This window comes from Mesoplodon bidens, assembly GCF_964165515.1.
Source record: "Mesoplodon bidens genome assembly, chromosome: 2".
Lineage (NCBI taxonomy): Eukaryota > Metazoa > Chordata > Mammalia > Artiodactyla > Ziphiidae > Mesoplodon > Mesoplodon bidens.
The window spans coordinates 183,693,335-183,712,148 of NC_138177.1; positions in this window are offsets into that span (position 1 = coordinate 183,693,335).

Below are 18,814 nucleotides of genomic sequence, written 5' to 3' on the forward strand. Positions count from 1 at the left end.
CCAAGCAAACCAGGAGGTACTATCATCCTATTATCTATAAGTGATTCTTTTAAAGCCCCCGCACTCTCTATTTGGTTTTAGGGAGAGAAGGGTGAAGCTCTCGTCCCCCATTGGAAGGGGAGGAAGGGACCTCTTCCCAAAGCCCCATGTTCCTGCTCCGTGGCTCCAGCCTGGAAATCCTGATAACCCTCGTTCTCTTTCCTTTTTACAAGCTTGGGATGAGGGGTGGTGTGGCTGCTGATGGGGAGGGCTGTGTTGCCTGAGTGAGCTCGGTGACGTGCCGTTGTGGCTTCCCAGCTCTCTTTATCTGTGCTGGAGTCTCCTTTATTCAGCTTGGAGACCTTGGCAGCAGTTCTGAGACAAGAGGAGCAGTCCCACTCGACATGTACTGACCATGTCTCTCGATTGCAAGCAGCAGGAGAAAGGCTTTGGCCAATTTAAGTAGAAAATGAATCTATCCAAGGACATCACTTACTGAGCCCTCTGGGAGAGTCAGAGAACAAGGCTATGAGCTCCATGGTGGGATCACACCTTAGACCTGGTCCTGCACCACCGACTTATCAACCCTGCTCCATGGCTATGTTGTTAAAACCTCTGCCACTGAGGCTGCTCAAAACACAATATAGATGCTGTGCACCCCACCCCACCCCCGCCCCTTGCTGGAATCAGTCCCCCACATCTCTGCTTTTTTTTTTGCACCATCAACTGCTGAATCAAACCTGTGGGTAGTATCTGGCTGCTCGATCCTGAGTCCTGTGCCGAAGTCCTGGCACCAGAGGAGGAGGGAAAGCAAAGATAGTGAACTTGAATCTTCTGTTCTAGGGTAGGAAGCTGGCTCTGCATCCAAGGTGGTGTTCACACAAGCACAGAGAGAAGGTTCAGATGACATGTGATTAAAAGGTGTGAATGTCCACTCACTCAGGGTGGTTGACTGAAAGATGGCCCCCAAGGGTATCAGGTCCTAGTCCGTGGAATCTGTGACTATGTTACAGGCTATGTCAAAAGGACTTTGCAGCTGGAATTAGATCATGATGGGGAGATTGCACTCCCCATTATCTGGGGTGGACCCTAATGTAATCACAAGGGTCCCTGTAAGAGGGAGGCAGAGGGGGATACAACAACAAAACACCGAACCCAGAATTGGGCAGAATCAAGCATCCATATCAGGTATGGATGGAATGCAAGCACCCCAACCCCCTGCAGGGCAGAGACCTTGCAGCTGAGCCTGCCTATGCAGCCAGACCCCAAAGGGGGAGATTTGCAGGGCCAGTTCTCTCTCCAAACTCACTAGCTACAGAAGTCACCAATAAGTAAGGAAGAGAGGCCCGTATGTCATCCCACTGGATTTCCCATTACATGTGGATTATGTGGGTGGACCCTAATGTAATCGCAATGGTCTTTGTAAGGGGGAGGCAGAGGGGGATGAAACAACCAAAGCAAGAGGTTGGAAGAATATGAGGAAGGGGCTGTGAGCCAAGGAATGCAGGCAACCTCCAGGAGCTAGAAAGGGCATGGGAGAGGATTCTCCCCTAGAGCCTCCAGAAAGAACTTTGATTTGTGCCCCAGAAGACATTTGAGCTTCTGGCCTCCAGAATTATAAGAGGATAAACGTATGTAAATAAAGAGAATAAATAACAGCCACCCATTTTGTGATCATTTGCTGCAACAGCACACACTCACACCCAGTAAACATTTGTGGATTGAACAAAAAGCAAGGGAGTATTTTCCACCCATTTTCAGGTACACGGCAGCTGAGAACAGCAGTGTCTGGGGCTTTCAGCTGCTCCTGCTGGAGAGAGAATTGTCTGAAAAGCACCCTCTGCTGTGCTCTGTGGCCTTGGAGTTTCAATAGTAAGAGAGAATGATCTTTCCAAACCTCTCATGGAGAAGCCAAAAAAAGGAGAATGGTTTGGAGGCAAGGAGCCACTTGCAAGCCCATGATTGAAAAACAGCTCATGTTCAGGGGCTTAAGGTATCTGGAGGAAACAGCAGTGTTTAGAGAGGAATTGTTGAGGAAATAACTCTTAAGTCAGCTGGAAAATTCATCACACACTGCTCCCATTCTCTTGGCAGTGACTGGGAGCCTCCTTTGGGGAGGAAAGTTCCTCTTACTGGGTACTCCACTGCTGCAACCTCTGCACTCTGCCACGTGGCTCCTTCCCCCCTCCATCCCAAAATGTTCTCACTGCTCCAGGTCGTGTGGGAAGAATAGTGGGATTAATGGTTTGTTTTAAATTGTAGGGTGTGTGAGTGGGGCGGGGGCCAGATGAGGGCAGCAGAAACAGCTCCATTTTCAGCTTCACTTGGATAGGTTTCAAAAATCAAAAGAGTGGGCTTCCCTGGTGGCACAGTGGTTGAGAGTCCGCCTGCTGATGCAGGGGACACGGGTTCGTGCCCCAGTCCGGGAAGATCCCCCATACCGCGGAGAGGCTGGGCCCGTGAGCCATGGCCTCTGAGCCTGCGCGTCCGGAGCCTGTGCTCCGCAGCGGGAGAGTCCACAACAGTGAGAGGCCCGTGTACCGCAAAAAAAAAAAAAAAAAAAAAAAAAAAAAATCAAGAGAGTATTAAATTAACATCTTTCTCCCACTGTTTATAGAGTGTGAGCTCTTTAAAAAGCATCTTATAAGATGGTGTTTCATTTTGGTGACTGGTGTGTTTGAAGGAAATGATCAAGTCCAACGTCCGGAAGAGAGGGACTCTGGAACTCCTGGTTCCCTGGACTGTGTCTGACTTCAGGGCTGTCCTCATCCTGTCAGAGGCTCGGCTAGCACCATGCATTTTTGCATTATACCACTTATCTCAGCTATAATGAAGCAGTTAGCTCTACTATCACGGGCTTAATGTCTGTCTGCCCTATTGGAATGTGGGCTCCATAGGCAGACCCATAGCTGCCGCATGCGTATCTGTATCCACCCAACCCCTACGTACATCACATTGCCCCATTCTACATTCTTACTGCAATTATCCCTTTTTGAAATATCCAAGTTTATTTATTTGTTTGCTTGTCCGTTGTTTGTACCCCTTGGCTATTAGAGTCTGAATCCCCTGCAAACTCAGTCAATGCTAGTGGGTTGTTTTGTTCATGGTATAGACAGGGGGTAAGGAAATCTCCTTTCTCTGTCTTTAAATTTACATGTGATGGGAAATCCAATGGGATGACATACTGGCCTCTCTTCCTCACTCACTTATTGGGTGACTTCTGTAGCTGGTGAGTGTGGAGAGAGAACTGACCCTGCAAATCTCCCCCTTTGGGGTCTGGCTGCATAGACAGGCTCAGCTGCAAGGTCTCTGCCCTGCCGGGGGATGGGGTGCTTGCATTCCATCCATACCTGAAATGGATGCTTGATTCTGCCCAATTCTGGGTTCTGTGTTAAAAGCCAGTTATTGCTGCACTCCTCCAAGCCAGCATCCCTCAGCAATGATTCTGACATTCTGATCTTCATCTGACTAATCCTGTTTCCATATCTTTGTAGTTCCAAATTTGGTCAGAGGACAAAGAGGTCCTTTGTTGGACTCCTTGAATCCCCTATACACAGCTCCAGACCCAGGACCTAGAACAGTACCTGACACAGAGTGGGTATTCAATTTATTTTTACTTTTTAAATAAATGGATGCGTAGATGGATGAATGCAAAGCTTATTATAGTAATTTGCAAATAGCAGGTCTCATAATTATTTGTTGAAATAGTCCATTAAGTTAAATAGATATCTACAGAATCCCTACTAAGTGTAGAGCTTGTTTTCCAGGTCCTGCTTGGGTTTTCTGGATTAGCCTAGGCAGTTAACACAGATCTCAGGATGAATTGCCAAGTCTGAAAGGACTGAATTAGGTGTGGAGTTATTACTGTTTATTATTTCAGCAAATGTCATTACCAACTGAAATTTCAATTCTCCAAGCAAACAAGCCCGTGAGATCCTTAAATCTGCCCAGCACTCATGTTAATCAGAATCCTTAGCTGAAGTTACCTTATGAAAGAAAATGAATTTCAGTTTTCTCTCACTTTTTTTCTTCCTCCATCTGGGTTTGTGCCAAAAACAAAGGTTTTACTGTTTAAAATAAGAGTTTTCTTTACTGATTTTTAATGATATCACCATGCTTGACTTCAATTGTCTTAATGACCTAAGTTTGACAGGGATTTTGGAATTGATTATGTTGGTGGATAAATCAAACTGAATTAGAACAGGAACACAGCCTGTGTGCGTTTGTTTGTGTGTGTCCAAAGTTTTCCTGGTTTAAGGGTTTGGATTTCTGAATAAGCCCATGACAGAATACCGCAGAGGATGCCTCCTTCAAGACGCTTGTTTCAGTAAGTGCATTTCCCAGTTGATGGATGCATCTTGGTGGTGCTATTTGCTAGGACAGGTTCTTTTATTGGAAAGGATACAGATGTGCACTAATAGGACGTTATGGATCATTTCCTTGAAGAACTCCCTTTAGAATTTCAGAAAATGAGCGTTTAGGGAAATGGAATTTAAGATGTTAAAGCAGGTTTTCTATGTAACTGGAGACTTCCCAAACCAGATATGAAGCCTATCAAACATGTCTGAGAATTTTGGATGAGACATAGGTGCAATTTCCGTTTTCATCAAGAAAGTGTAAACAAGAAAAAAACGACTTATCTGTTTGCTTTTTAGAGTGTGTTATGGATTGAATGTTTGTGTCACACACACCCCACCCCAGCCAAATCCATATGTTGAGATCCTAACCCCCAACGTGATGATGTTAGGAGGTGTCGCCTTTGGGAGGTGATAAGATCATGAGGGTGGAGCCCTCGTGGATGGGATTAGTGCCCTCATAAAAGAGACCCCAGCGAGCTCCTTCACCACTTCCCCCACACGAGGACACAGGAGAAGACAGCCATCTATAAAGCAGGAAAACAGGCCTCATCATGTGTCTTGATCTTGGACCCCCAGCCTCCAGAATTACAAGCAACAAATGTTTGTTGTTTAAGCCACTTAGGTTATAGCATTTTTGTTACAGCAAGATGAATTGATTAAGACAGTATGTGTATGTGCCAAGAAGTACATCCACTAAACCCTCTAATTCCCTGATATTTGGATGCTATAAAACCCAAAACTCTGATGCACATCTAAAGCATTATGTTAAATCTGTCAATATTTCAGTTAGTAAAGATCATTCATGAAACAACCTTCCTAGATTGACCAGAACTGGAGAGACCATCAGCCATAGACAAACTGGGGAATCCTATCCAGAGCTGGGTCCTGACAGTGTGCATTTGGTTTCTCTTCTTTGCCCAACTGGTCTGTATTTGGAGGAAATTTCAATTGCTGTGCTTAGTTTTAGGCCTTGCTCTATGAAGGAAGTAGAGAGAAGGCGGCATGAGGAGGTGGTGCTTTGAGGGAACTGATGCTATCTGGTGAGTGGTGTATATCTGGAGGAAGGATTTCTGGAAATCCCCTCAGAGAAGACTTAGGAATCTAATTGACTTAATTACAGGATGGAAGGAAGGGAATTACCATGCACATGCCAAGAGGGACCCAGATGCCACTTTGAATCATTTTGCCTCCTGGTAACTGTTTTCAAACAGGAGAAAGGAAAGGCTTGAAGCTTAAACAAAAGCAGCTCAGCTGGAAACAGATGTGCTCACTGACACTATGGCAACGTGACCACCCCAGCCGCAAATGGCCGCAGCCTGCCCTCCGTATCCCTGGTGAGCTTGTATTCAAGGTCAAGTTAACAATGCACAACATCTTCCATCCTGTGTATTGACAATGAATGACAACAAGCCGTGGGCTAGCGGGTCAGTCGCAGATGTGGATCCTGTGAGCAATCAAAGGGGATTAATGGGTTTCTGCAGTTTGGGATTTCACTTACATTGAAAATAAATATTTGTACGTGCCTGGAAGTATATTGCAGAATAAAATATATAGATATATAGATACATATGCATACATACATATATGCATACATACATATTCTTTTCCAAATTAGATTTAACCTTATTTTTCCCCAAGCCTCCGACTATGGCTTTGCACAGTGTTGAAAAGAATAAGAAATAAGTTGACACATTATTTGAATAAATCCAAACAAATTTTTAGTCATTCTGGTGATATAAAGGCTCAAACCCTGTCACCTTGACCTGTACTGATAGAACAGGTCATTCCCTTATTTTACTTTGGGTGTCAACATTGGGTCACCACAGTGATAAAATGTTTCTCCCAAGGCTACCCTAGAAGTGATGAGATTTGAACCCAGAATTCCTGAGTGGTTAGTCTTTAACTCTGTCTCCGTGGCCTCATTGTTCCCTAAAGATTGCCATTTGAAGAGGAATAGCCTGATTGGTCAATTTAAAAATACATGTTCCTAACATTTAATCTAACACAGAGGATAGAGGGTGGAAGGTGAAATATTTCTAGTATTACCATCACACTGTCTGCTCACAGCATCCCTGAAGGCACAGGCATTGATGCACCTGGGCATAGGTGGGTCTTTTCCAAATGGAAGAGCACCTGCCTGTAAGCTCTGGCATCTTACTTGGATGCTTTGCTAGATTAAGCCCTTCAGGATTTAATTTAAGCATAACAAGATGTCTTGCTCATATTTGTTCAGCTCAGTGGCTGCCTTTTTTTGGGGGGGCGGGGCGGGGGTATGCGGGCCTCTCACTGTTGTGGCCTCTCCCTCTGTGGAGCACAGGCTCTGGACGCGCAGGCTCAGCGGCCATGGCTCATGGGCCCAGCTGCTCCACGGCATGTGGGATCTTCCAGGACCAGGGCATGAAACCGTGTCCCCTGAATCAGCAGGTGGACTCTCAACCACTGCACCACCAGGGAAGCCCCAGTGCCTGGCTTATTGATGGAATAAATAAGCAGGGAAGATGCTAGTCTAACATTCAATAAGGGACTCCCAAGGTTGCAACTCCTGTGCCCCGTCTGTCTGCCCTTGGGACCTTTGTAAATGTGGAATAACATGTACGATGCAAGGTAAGATACAGACCATTTTCTGACCCAATATTAATTTAGTTGAAGTAGATAAGATGAAATGTTTATCTGGGAGACCACAGAGGTTATCTCATTTGAAATATTCTCTGTTCTGTCATGTTCTACTAACAGGAATGAGAAGCAGGGAATAAGAGTTTCTCTCAACAGAACTTTGAGTCATTAATAGAGCAAAGGAGCGCATGGTACAGAAGGAAGCAGGACCTGGTCCCTGTCTGTGGGAGCCTTGGTCCCTTAGGGGAGATGGCCCCCCACTTACCTCAGCTCACAATGTGCTGTAGGTGACCCCAACACAAGGGATGTCCAATTAGAGAGCTTAACTAGGAGAACACAGAGAAACTGATTAATGTGACTGTGAGAATATAAGAACACCTCTTGGAGGAGATGGCTTTCCGACTGAGCCTCAAATAGAATGTCATTTGAGCATTTGGGGGAGTTCAGGAGGGTGTTCTGGACAGAAGAAGCCATGGGATCCAAGGCTTGAAGTCAGGGAGTCACCAAATAAAGCACAGGAACAGTTAGAGGAGAGCACAGCTTGGACAGATGGAAGAAATAGAGAGTCAGACTCATTCACCCAACATCCCCGGACCACACACTTGGTGCTGACCCAGAACCAAGAGCTGGAGGTGCAAAGGCCAATGAGCAGACATTGTCTTTCCCCTTTTGGTGCTTTCTGTTGAGCTGGAGGGTCAGACAATAAATAAAAATCACATAATCAAATGTAGAGCTACAAATTGGGTAGGACTCTAAAGGAAAATGAAAACAGGGGGCAGTGATTAAAAACATACAAGAAGGAGGCCACTTAGATAGCGCAGCCCTGAGGAAATGGCTGAGAGCAGAGAGGCAGTGCAAGAGGCCACACATGGGAAACTAAAGAGAAAGGACCCCAGGCAGAAGGGCTCCCGTGAGGTGGGAAAGAAATGTGTGCATCCCTTGAATTGGTGAGTCCAGTGCCACAGGATCACAGTGGGCAAGAGGAAGTGTGACCGAGGATGGAGCTGGACAGGAGACACGAGCCAATCATGACCTTGTAGGTCATGGGAGAAGTTTGCATTTTGTTTGAAGTGCAGGGGGGTGTCACTGCAGGATTTCAGCAGAGGAATACAGATCCATTTTTATGTTAAAGTGTTTACTGGGGCCTTTAGGTGGGACCTAAGTTTGAAGGGCAAATGTGGAAGCAGAAAGAAGTCTGAGAAAGCTTTTTCAGAGGTCTGAGTGAGTGAGTGATGGAGGTGGCTTGGACTAAGGTGATGGTCGTGGGGAAGGTGATGTGGATTAGAGCATTATTGGGAGGTAGAATTGCTGAAATTTGTTGGAGGGTTGGGTTGGGGTGCATTGGGAGGAAGAGGGCAAAGTTTAGGATGATTCTGAGCTTCTGGCTTGAGAATTTGGCACATAGTTTTGTTGCTTATTACAATGGAAAAGATGGGGTGTGGGAGGTGCAGTGAGAGGGTGAGTGAGGATCGAGATCTCAGCCTTGAATGTGAAATTCCCAAGAGACAGCAATGTTGAGATATGCATCTGGAGCAACCCAGGGGAGAGGGTTCTTTGGCGGGGATAAAAATAGGGGGTTATTGTAGGGATGCTATTTAAGGCCACAAGATGAGATCACTGGGGGGATGCAAAGATAAAGAAGAAAAGAACAGACCTCGGAAGGGGCCACCACTTAGAAATCAGAGTAGGAGGAGCCCATGACAATGACAGCAAAAGGGAAACCAGAATAGTAAGAGGAAAACAAAGACAGCGGTGTTTGCCGGCTGAGAGGCAGTACATAGAGAAAGAACGAAGGGGCACCTGGGTTGTACTCTGCTGAGGGGACATGGCAGGGGAAAGAGAAATTTTCACTTTGCGTTTTGTAACTTTAATAGGAGTCTTATGGGAGAGATCCTGGGATAGAAACCAGATGAGAGGGTCTGGGGGAGAGACTGCATGGTGAGAGGTAGGAGAGAAAACACGTAGACACCACTCCATACAGATGTCTGAGAAGGCTATGGAACAAACATTCTTTATTTTTTAAGAAGCTTACTAGAGCTTATTCTATGCTAATGGATAAATGATCAAATAGAGAGAGATTACTGATGTAGCACAGAGGGAATACCCTAAGGAGTGAAGTCCTTAAAAAGTGGAGGATAAAGAAGATGTGCTGTATATATACAGAGGAATATTACTGAGCCATAGAAAAGAATGAAATCATGTCATTTGCAGCAACATGAATGGACCCAGAGATGATCATACTAAGTGAAGTAAGTCAGACAAAGACACATATCATATGATATCACTTATATGTGAAATCTAAAAAAAATGATACAAATGAACTTATTTACAAAACAGAAATAGACTCACAGACATAGAAAACAAATTTTTGGTTACCAAAGGGAAAAAGGGGGCAGGGATAAATTAGGAGTTTGGGATTAAAATATACACAGTACTATATATAGATTAGATAAACAGCAACATCCTACTGTATAGCACAGGGAACTATATTCAATATCTTGTAATAACCTATAATGGAAAATAATCTGAAGAAATATATATATATATTATATATATTATATATATATATATATATATATATATAACGGAATCTCTCTATCTATCTGTCTACCATCTATCTATCTATCCATCTATCTACTATCATCTATCTCTGAATCACTTTGCTATACACCTGAAACTTACACAACATTGTAAATCAACTACATTTCAATTTAAAGAAAAGTGGAGGGGTACATCTTACTTTGTAAGAAGAAGGAAGAAGGAGGTGTGTGTTGTGGGGTTTAAATTTGGCTAAGAAATATGCAGGAGTTGCTGTCTGGAGGTTTCTGCGAGGGGAGGTCATCAGAGCAGTGAAGATGTGGCTGAAGAAGAGAAGCAAGGGGAGGAGACGGTCGTGTCAGAAGCTAGATGAGCAATTAGACTCGCCTGAGACCCAACCCAAGACTCCAGCTGAGGTTTCCTATCACGGGTTTAAAGTGAGCCAGTCAACTGGTCTTTTTTCCTTTTTAAAACCTCCAGTGTATTTTTCCCTCTTGGGTACAAAGTAGGAGTTTATTCCAAGAATCAAGTGAGGAAGGCTAAGGAAGTTGAAGTTATTTGCAAGGGAGGCTTATAATGATGCCTCATGGAATCCAACCTGGAAGGGGTGGGGGCAGGGGATGAGACCAATTCAAGATTAAGGGGTTACTTTAGTGGAGATCCCTGGAACAAGAGAGTCAGAGACCAAGGCTGGAGATGGGCCTTGATAGCATCAAACTTTGGCCAGCCCTTTTGTAATCCTCATCAGCCCCTCAAGAACACCCCAAATAAACATGCACTCTGAATAAAAACAGGGTGCTTGCCATGCAAATGCAGCTGCAGGGTAAGTCCTCAGTCTCATTCCACTTCTAAGGAAATTGCTACTTCTAAGTCCCTCTGTACTCCCATTGACCTGGGGACCTCAGAGCCACAGAAAACTGTCTTTGACCTTCATCAGCAACCATCCATGGTTTTCCAGCTGGATGAGTCTACAGGCTCCAATATTATGCTGTTCCTCTCCACACCTGGGAAATCAAAAGCATCTGAGATGCATCCTCTCTCCTGGCTCTGGTGGCCAATTCCTGTGGTCTCCATCCAATGTTATTTAACCAGCACAGCAGTTAGAACCTCAAATCATCTTTATTGCTGCTGCAGATTTTACCAGCTGCCTGAGAACGATCTTACCTCCACATGATTACTAAATGACAAATGGCTCATTCCTTTTCCAGCATTTTCTCTGGGGGAGTTATTGATGGCTCAGAGGGAAAAAAAATCCAGAAAATACAGTGTCCTCAGCCACACTGGAGTAGCCTTGTAAAGATCAATCTATAATAATAAAAACATGATCTATAAGGCAATAGGCATAGTAGAGAGAATGGTAAAAGTTACTGGAGGAAGATGAAATTGACTTTATAATGGGAACAGGAGGCACCATAAATGCCCTCATAACTGTCCAGAATCCCGTGGGCATAGCTGGTCACTTCCTTATTGAGTCAATGTGTTGGCTGTTTATCTTCACCCCATATCAGAATGGTCTAGACTAGGTTATTTTGGTTAAAGTGATTTTCCTCGCCAGTGATGAGCAGTTGGCACTGTGGAGAGGAATGTGTTATTTGCAGAATTGGGTTTTGGCTGAATAAAGGCCAATAGTTTCCTTCTGAATTAGACACGGGCTTTATTAGACACGGGTCTTCTACTATAGGATCTCACAGCTACTTAAGCTGATTTCCCCTAAAGTCAGATGTAATAAACAGTGGTTTCCACCTCGTGTGCATTAGGTGGGATCAAGGCTGCAGTGAGTTGGCTCCATTTTGGGGAACATCAGGTTATTTCATAGATAAAACCCTCAATCCCAGAGAGCAAAGCTGCTTTGTGAAATTAGTTGATTTTCTCTAAATGAACTGTGATGACTAATTTTATGTACCAACTTGACTGGATCACAGGGTGTCCAGATATTTGGCTGAATATTATTTCTGAGTGTGTCTGAGAGGGTGTTTCCAAATGAAATTAGCATTTGAGTCGGTGGACTCAGTAAAGGTCTTTGTCCTCCCCCATGCAGGTGGGCATTATCAAAAGTGTTGAAAACATAAATAGAAGAAAAACAGAGAGAAAGAAAGAGTCCACTTCCTCCTGCCTGATTGCTCGAGTTGGGTGTTGGATCTTCTCCTGTCCTGGACACTTCTGGTTCTCAGCCTTTGGAACTGGACTGGAGTTATACCACCAGTTCTCCTGGGTCTCCAGCTTGCAGAGGACAGATGGTAAGACTTTTCAGTTTCCATAATTGCATAAGCCAATTCCTTATAATAAATCTCATCATGTATGTGTGTGTGTATGTATATATATATATATATATATATATATATATATATATATATATATATATATATCCTGTTGGTTCTGTTTGTCTGGAGAACCCGGGTAATACATGGACTAATGGCTCTGGTATCCACAAACATGTTGAAGAGAAGCAAAGCCTCTCATGGTGCTGCCTTGGCTGGTCACATTCATCAAGTTGTTGATGGTTTCCCTTTGCTTAAAGAAGGAGTCTAAGTTCCTCAGCCAGAGACCATGGCCTGCTACGAGATGTCCCTGCCTTTTAACCCAGACGTATTTCCACATCTTCCTGCACATACCCATGCTCCAGGTAAAATGTACATCTTCCTCTTCCTCAAATCTAGCCTTTGCTTTTCCAACTCCATGCCTTTTCTCTTGAAAACACCTCTCCTCACAGCAAATGTCCTTTCTAAATGAAAGTCTCTTCCGATCCCAAATATATCCACTCACTCATTCATTCATATAATAAATATTTATTGTGCACCTTCTATGTTTCAGGCATTTCACTTGGATGGACTCTTCAGAATTCTCATAGCACTCTGTAGAATGATAGCACCAGGAGATCAGCTCGGTGTTTTGTGACCACCTAGAGGGGTGGGATAGGGACGATGGGAGGGAGACGCAAGAGGGAGGAGATTTGGGAATATATGTATATGTATAACTGATTTACTTTGTTATAAAGTAGAAACTAACACACTATTGTAAAGCAATTATATTCCAATAAATATGCTAAAAAATATATTTAACAAATATTTTACGAATGAAAGAACAATTTGCAGTTTGATTTTAGTTTGTTGACATTTTAACCACTTGGTTATAAGCTCCTTAGGGGCTCAGTGCATGGGTGTTACTCCTACTCTCTGAGAACATAGTAGACAATTGATCCACTGTTTTAAAAATAGGAAAAAAGAACCCTGAGGTCAATTAAATCAGAAAAATCCATCAATTGAATTAGCCGTCATCATTTCCTAAAATTGAAACAATCAGAGAGGCCACATTGACAATTAGTGGGTAGCACAAGTTCATTCTTGCTCAGTAATTCACTCTTGGTGATAAACAGCCAACTATACTAATATTTCCAATTCTCTTCATTTGTTACCTAACTTGATTAGGAGCAAGTATTCCAATATTGATAGGCATTTAATATTCTGGTCCAGCCTGTCCTGTGAGAGCCTGTAAATGGGGTAAATTGGAATATTTCATACAAAGCAGACTAGGACTTCAGTCCTGCCATTTTCATTTTGTAGCTGTAGTCTTCATGCAGTCTTGCTGTCAGTGCTGTGTCTGTGCACCCATTTCAGTGAGAAATCCTTGTCAAATTGGCTCCATTGGGTGCATTGTGAGGACAGCAAACCCAAGAACTAAAAAGGATTGCCAACTACTGGGAGAAGGACAGAATACACTAGAATCATGGGAATAAAGTTCAAGGAATGACCAGAAACCACCCATTTGGCAACAGAGACCAGTGCCTTCCATATGCATATGTTCAGTTTTTGTTGAATTAATAAATGACCCTACATATTCCTTCAGCCTGCACCCAAGATTTCCCTTAATCTCTTCCTCATATAAGGATGCCCCTCTGAGCAAGAGGGGATTATTTGCAAAGCAAAGATTGTGTTTTTATTTTAATACTGGCCTGGCAAAAGACCTAGAACTCTAACAGTGCTTGATAAATTTTTGTTGAATAAAGAAATAGATGAATATGTCCTCCAGGAAGATGACCAGCAAATCGTCCCTATATCAAGCCTTAAAGAAGTGAGTGTTCTGTTGTTAAAATGACAAGGCTTCTATGTTTCTATTAACCAAATGAAATTGTCTCAAGCATCTTGAGAGGGCAGAACAGTATGTAGCTAAATGTTATTCTAATATAAAGGTACTTTTGACTCCACAAGGGATCCAGGGGGATTTTAGATGTCTCAGGTGCCCTGAGGCATTGCTCAGGTACCAGGTAATTGAGTATTACCTTTCCTGTCATGTCCCTTTAAGTCAGGTCTCAACTCCACTTTGGATCCTGGAGGCTGGTTCATCTGTGGAACTCTTAGGATGCTGACCTCTATAGTCCATGAAGGACACAAGAGAAGTCTGGTTTTTTCCAGGGTGGTTAACATATGTGTGTCTTTCCCTGAGAATTTGCATGTTATTCAGAGAGCTTGTTTTCTGTATCATGTAATTGGGACAAATGGAGAAACACTTATCTCACATAATGGACAGTCTACCTCTTTGCTTCATCTGACTCAAGTGGGTTCTCAAAGCTTTAGAAACCAAGAACTAACAGAGTCCAGTCAAGCTTCCAGAGAACTAAAAAGGGGCTCATGGTGTGGGGGCTGAGAAGGCCCCAGGAAGTCTCCCTCCACACTGGAAGTGGACACTTAATGGACAGTCTCATTTACTATCAATTAGGCCACTCTGGCTGTGCTTGAGAGATATTTAGGGAATTATCAAAGAATGACAAATGTGTCCAGCACACACACTGGACCAGGAATAGTGCCTCCTACCACCAGTCAGCTTGGAAAACCTCATTATTCAAAAGACACTGGGTAAATCATTCAGAAGAGTCTTTCTGTAGCAGTGGAAACCAATTAGCCCTAGACTAAATGCTGCTCTGATCTAACGTAACAAATCTTACAAGCAACACTATAAAGGATTGAACTGTTTCTGAGTAAATATCCATCACCCCAAAGGATAAAATTTACAATGTCTAAAATCCAATCATAAATTAGCAGGCATGCAAAAAGCAGAAAATATGACACATGAGGAGGAAACACAATCAATTGACATTGACCCAGAACTGATACAGATTATACAATTAACAGATGACAATAAAACAATTATTAGAACTCCATTCTGTGCCCCAAAAGTTAAGTAAAGATATTGAAGACATAAAAAAGATTCAAATCAAATTCCTAGAGATGAAAACTAGTGTCTGGGATGAAAAATTTACTGGATGAGATAAATGTTACAAAAGAAAACAAATTAGTGAAAGTGGAGACAGTAATAGAAACTATCTAAAATGAAACACACAGAGCAAAGAGAATCAAGAAGAAAAGAGCATCTGTTAGCTGTAGGATAACTTAAAGTAGCCTAATATATGTATAACTGGAGTCTTGGAGGAAGAGGAGGAAGAGAGGGGGGCTGTAAAACTATTTAAAGAAATAATGGATCAAATTCTTCCAAATTTGATGACAATTCTAAACCCACATATCCAAAAGCCCAACAAACTCAGAGAAATGCAAAACTCAAGAAAAAAGCTTTAATTTAAAAAATTAAATTAAGGCATATCATAATCAAGTTGTTCAGAACGAGTGATAAAGAGAAAAGTCTTAAAAGTAGTCAGAGGAAAAAGGCATAGGTTCAGAGGGATAAAGATAGAGATGACAGAATATTTGTTGTCAAATGTAGTCAAGAATGAAAACAGTGGAGAAACATCCTTAAAGCACTGAAGAAAAACGTTGTCAAGCTACAATTATATTCCCAGGGAAAAGATGCTTTCAAGATAAAGGCATATAAAGACTTCTCTAGACAGACAAAAACTGTAAGAATCTATCAGTAGCAGACCCATGTTAAAAGAAATGTAGATAAACAGCAAGGTCCTACTGTACAGCACAGGGAACTTTATTCAATATCCCGGGATATTGAATATTTATATAGATATATTCTTTTTCATATGCTTTTCCATTATGGTTTATTGCAGTATACTGAATATAGTTCAGTTTTATATATATAACTGAATCATTTTGCTGTCACATTGTGAATCAACTATACTTCAATAAAAACTTTAAAAAATGTAAATGGACAGAAGGAAACTGATATATATAACTGAATCACTTTGCTGTAACATAGCAAGTCAACTATACTTCAATAAAAACTTTATAAAATGTGAATGAACAGAAGGAAACTGTTATTCATCCGTTATGTGCATCTCTATTTTCATATGAAAATAAAGATTTACATAAACTATGAATAACACCAGAAGTGGTAATTATGTGAATAAATATAAATATGTACTCTTTGTTTTTTTTTACTATTTAAATCTCTTTAAAAGAAAATAATTTAAAAATAATAGTTTAATTTGGGATTTATAACATATAAAAATGTAAATAATAATAACACAAAGGCTAGGAGGGGATAAATATAAGTATACCTCTTAAAGTTCTTATACTATACATGAGGTGATATAGTAGTACATGAAAATGTACTACCATAAGTTAAACATGTAGACTATAAGCCCAAAAGTGACCATTAAAATTAAAAAATGAAGAGGTATAGCTAAAAAGTCAACAAAGGAGATGAAATAGAAATAAAAAATAAGGTAGAAAAAGGGGGAAAAGAGAACAAATAACAGCACAAATAGAAAGCAAATAGGAAGATGATAGATTCAGACCTAAGCATTATTGATAATCATATTAGAAGTAAATAGCCTAGGGGACTTCTCTGGTGGTGCAGTGGATAAGACTCTGTGCTCTCAAGGCAGGGAGCCTGGGTTCAATCCCTGGTCAGGGAACTAGATTCCACATGCATGCCACTACTAAGAGTTTGCATGCCACAACTAAACAGCCCACATGCCACAACTAAGAAGCCCGTTTGCCATAACTAAGACCTGATGCAACCAAATAAATTTTAAAAAAAGTAAAGGGACTAAACCCCCAAGTTAAAACGCAGAGATTGTCAATTTGGATTAACAAGCAAGACTCAACAAAACAATACGTTGCCTACAAGACCCACTTTAAATACAAAGGTACAGACAGGTTCAAAGTTAAAGGATAGAAGCAAGTATCCCTTGCTAACATGAATCCAAAGGAAGTTGGGGTGATTGCCATGCAACAAAATTCAGCAACAAAGAAGAGCGGGTTAGGAATACACATAGCAACGTGGGTGAGTCCCAAAATAATAATGCTGAGTGAGAGGAGACAGACCGGGGGAAAACGTATATGCTGTAAAATTCCAATTGTGTAAAATTCTATAAAGCACAAACTCATAGAGTCAGAGAGCAGATCATGGTTGCCTGGGGGTGGAGGATGAAGGAGGGAGGGATTACAAGGGGACATGGTGGAACTTTTGGGGGAGATGTGCATGTTTACTTTGTTGACTGTGGTACTATTTTCACCGGCATGTACATATGTCAAAAACGTATCAAATTGTGCACTTTAAATATGTATGGTTTATTGTATGTCAACGATACCTCAATTTAAAATTTTAAATTAAAGTCATTAAAATATTAATGATCCCTTACTCCTACAGTTTCCAATTCAATTTGTCCAGGGAGGGGTGTTATGGACTGAATTGTGTTCACCTCAAAGTTCATATATTGAAGCTTTAACCCTCAGTGTGACTGTATTTGGAGATGGGGCTGATAAGGAGTTAATTAAGGTTAAATGATGCCAGTAGGGTGGGTTCCTAATACAATGTGACTGATATCCTTAAAGAAGAGAAAGAGACACCAGGGATGCACACACAAAGGGAGGACCATATTATTATATACCATAATAATATATGCTATAATATTATTATCATATAATATTATATATTATATACTATATATACTTATATATATAGTATAATATTATACTATATAGTATACTATATACTATAGACTTTATATTATATACTATAATATTAGCTGCATTATAACCAGTTCCTGGGTGTTCTATTTATTTTTATTTCTACATTAAAAAAATCAATGAGCAATTTATATAGGAACTATATAATTTTGAAAACATCCAGGCTTCCAAAATGATTGCAAAGGATCTGAGTCACAGAGTTAAAAACAGGTTCAGATGGAGTCTTCAAGGCAAGAGTAATAATTAGTGCATGTACCATAAAACTGGGTTTTAATTAAATATGTCTTTGAATAAGAAAGAAGTTTTATGAAGTGTCGGGCACATGGAAAGCTTTCAAAATGGCATTGATAACATCTAGAGAAATGTCAAATAGACTTGAGAAGTTTTAAAATGTAACTCATTTTAAAGTGAATCCAAAGCAGAAGAGTGATAATTTACTGAGACATACCCTGAGTTTATTCCATTTAATCTTAAATGCTCAGAATACCTTCCAGAAAGATTCTCGAGTGGTCATACTGCATCTTTACCAACGTCTACTCCATTTTGCCTCTGGCACACTGTCCAACACCAGTGAGCACAGGGCAAACGTCTGCCTCACTGAGCTTTGAGGAAACACAGCACTTTTTTACCCAAACAAGTACTTACTAGAAGGGTCAGATGGAGAATAGTTAGTAGCTGTCACTTTAATATTTCATAAACAAGAAGCACCATTTGCCATCTAGGTACATTGCTCTGTTATATTGTTTCCGATTAAGATGGTCCTAAATGAATGTTTAATGACAGAACATGGTGTCTCTGCAGATTTAGAAACTGCAAATTAGGCTGGCCATCTCCGTCAGAAACATCTGTCTGCCTCCATATGTGCTCTGATAGATGGAGAGAGGTGATCTTTCCCTGGGTCCCTGCAGATGTGTGGTTCCATTTGGTGGCTCCTGGAAGTACAGTTCCAAATCCGAATGGCAACCAAGCATTTAAGCTTTGCAAAATGTGCCAGCTTGATTTCCTTATGGCTCCAAATTGACGTGCCAGATAGCTGACATCTTTGTTGATGACAAGCAGAGAAATGGAGGAAGTGTGGTCCTTGCAACCAGCGAGACACCCACCCTCATGCATAATTACAGTGGACAGCATCACCATCTGGTGGCCTGGGGACACTGTAAAAGAGCCCTTCTCCAACATTCCAGCACACCAGCCAGCTTATACTTCCCTAAGGCAAAAACTCAAAGATAAAAGGGAAGTTGGCACACAAGGCACCCCCCACCCAAGCAATAGCAAATGGATTTCTTTTAAATTTCAAAATTCTTTTAAAATGCACTTCCTACTTAGCAAATCACTTCTGGCTCATTCACACCACACACAATGTAATACAAAAAACATCTATTTGCTATGACAATGTCTGTGATGTACTGTCTCCTTCTATGGATAAACAGTAGCTTGCGGCAAAGATAAGGCATT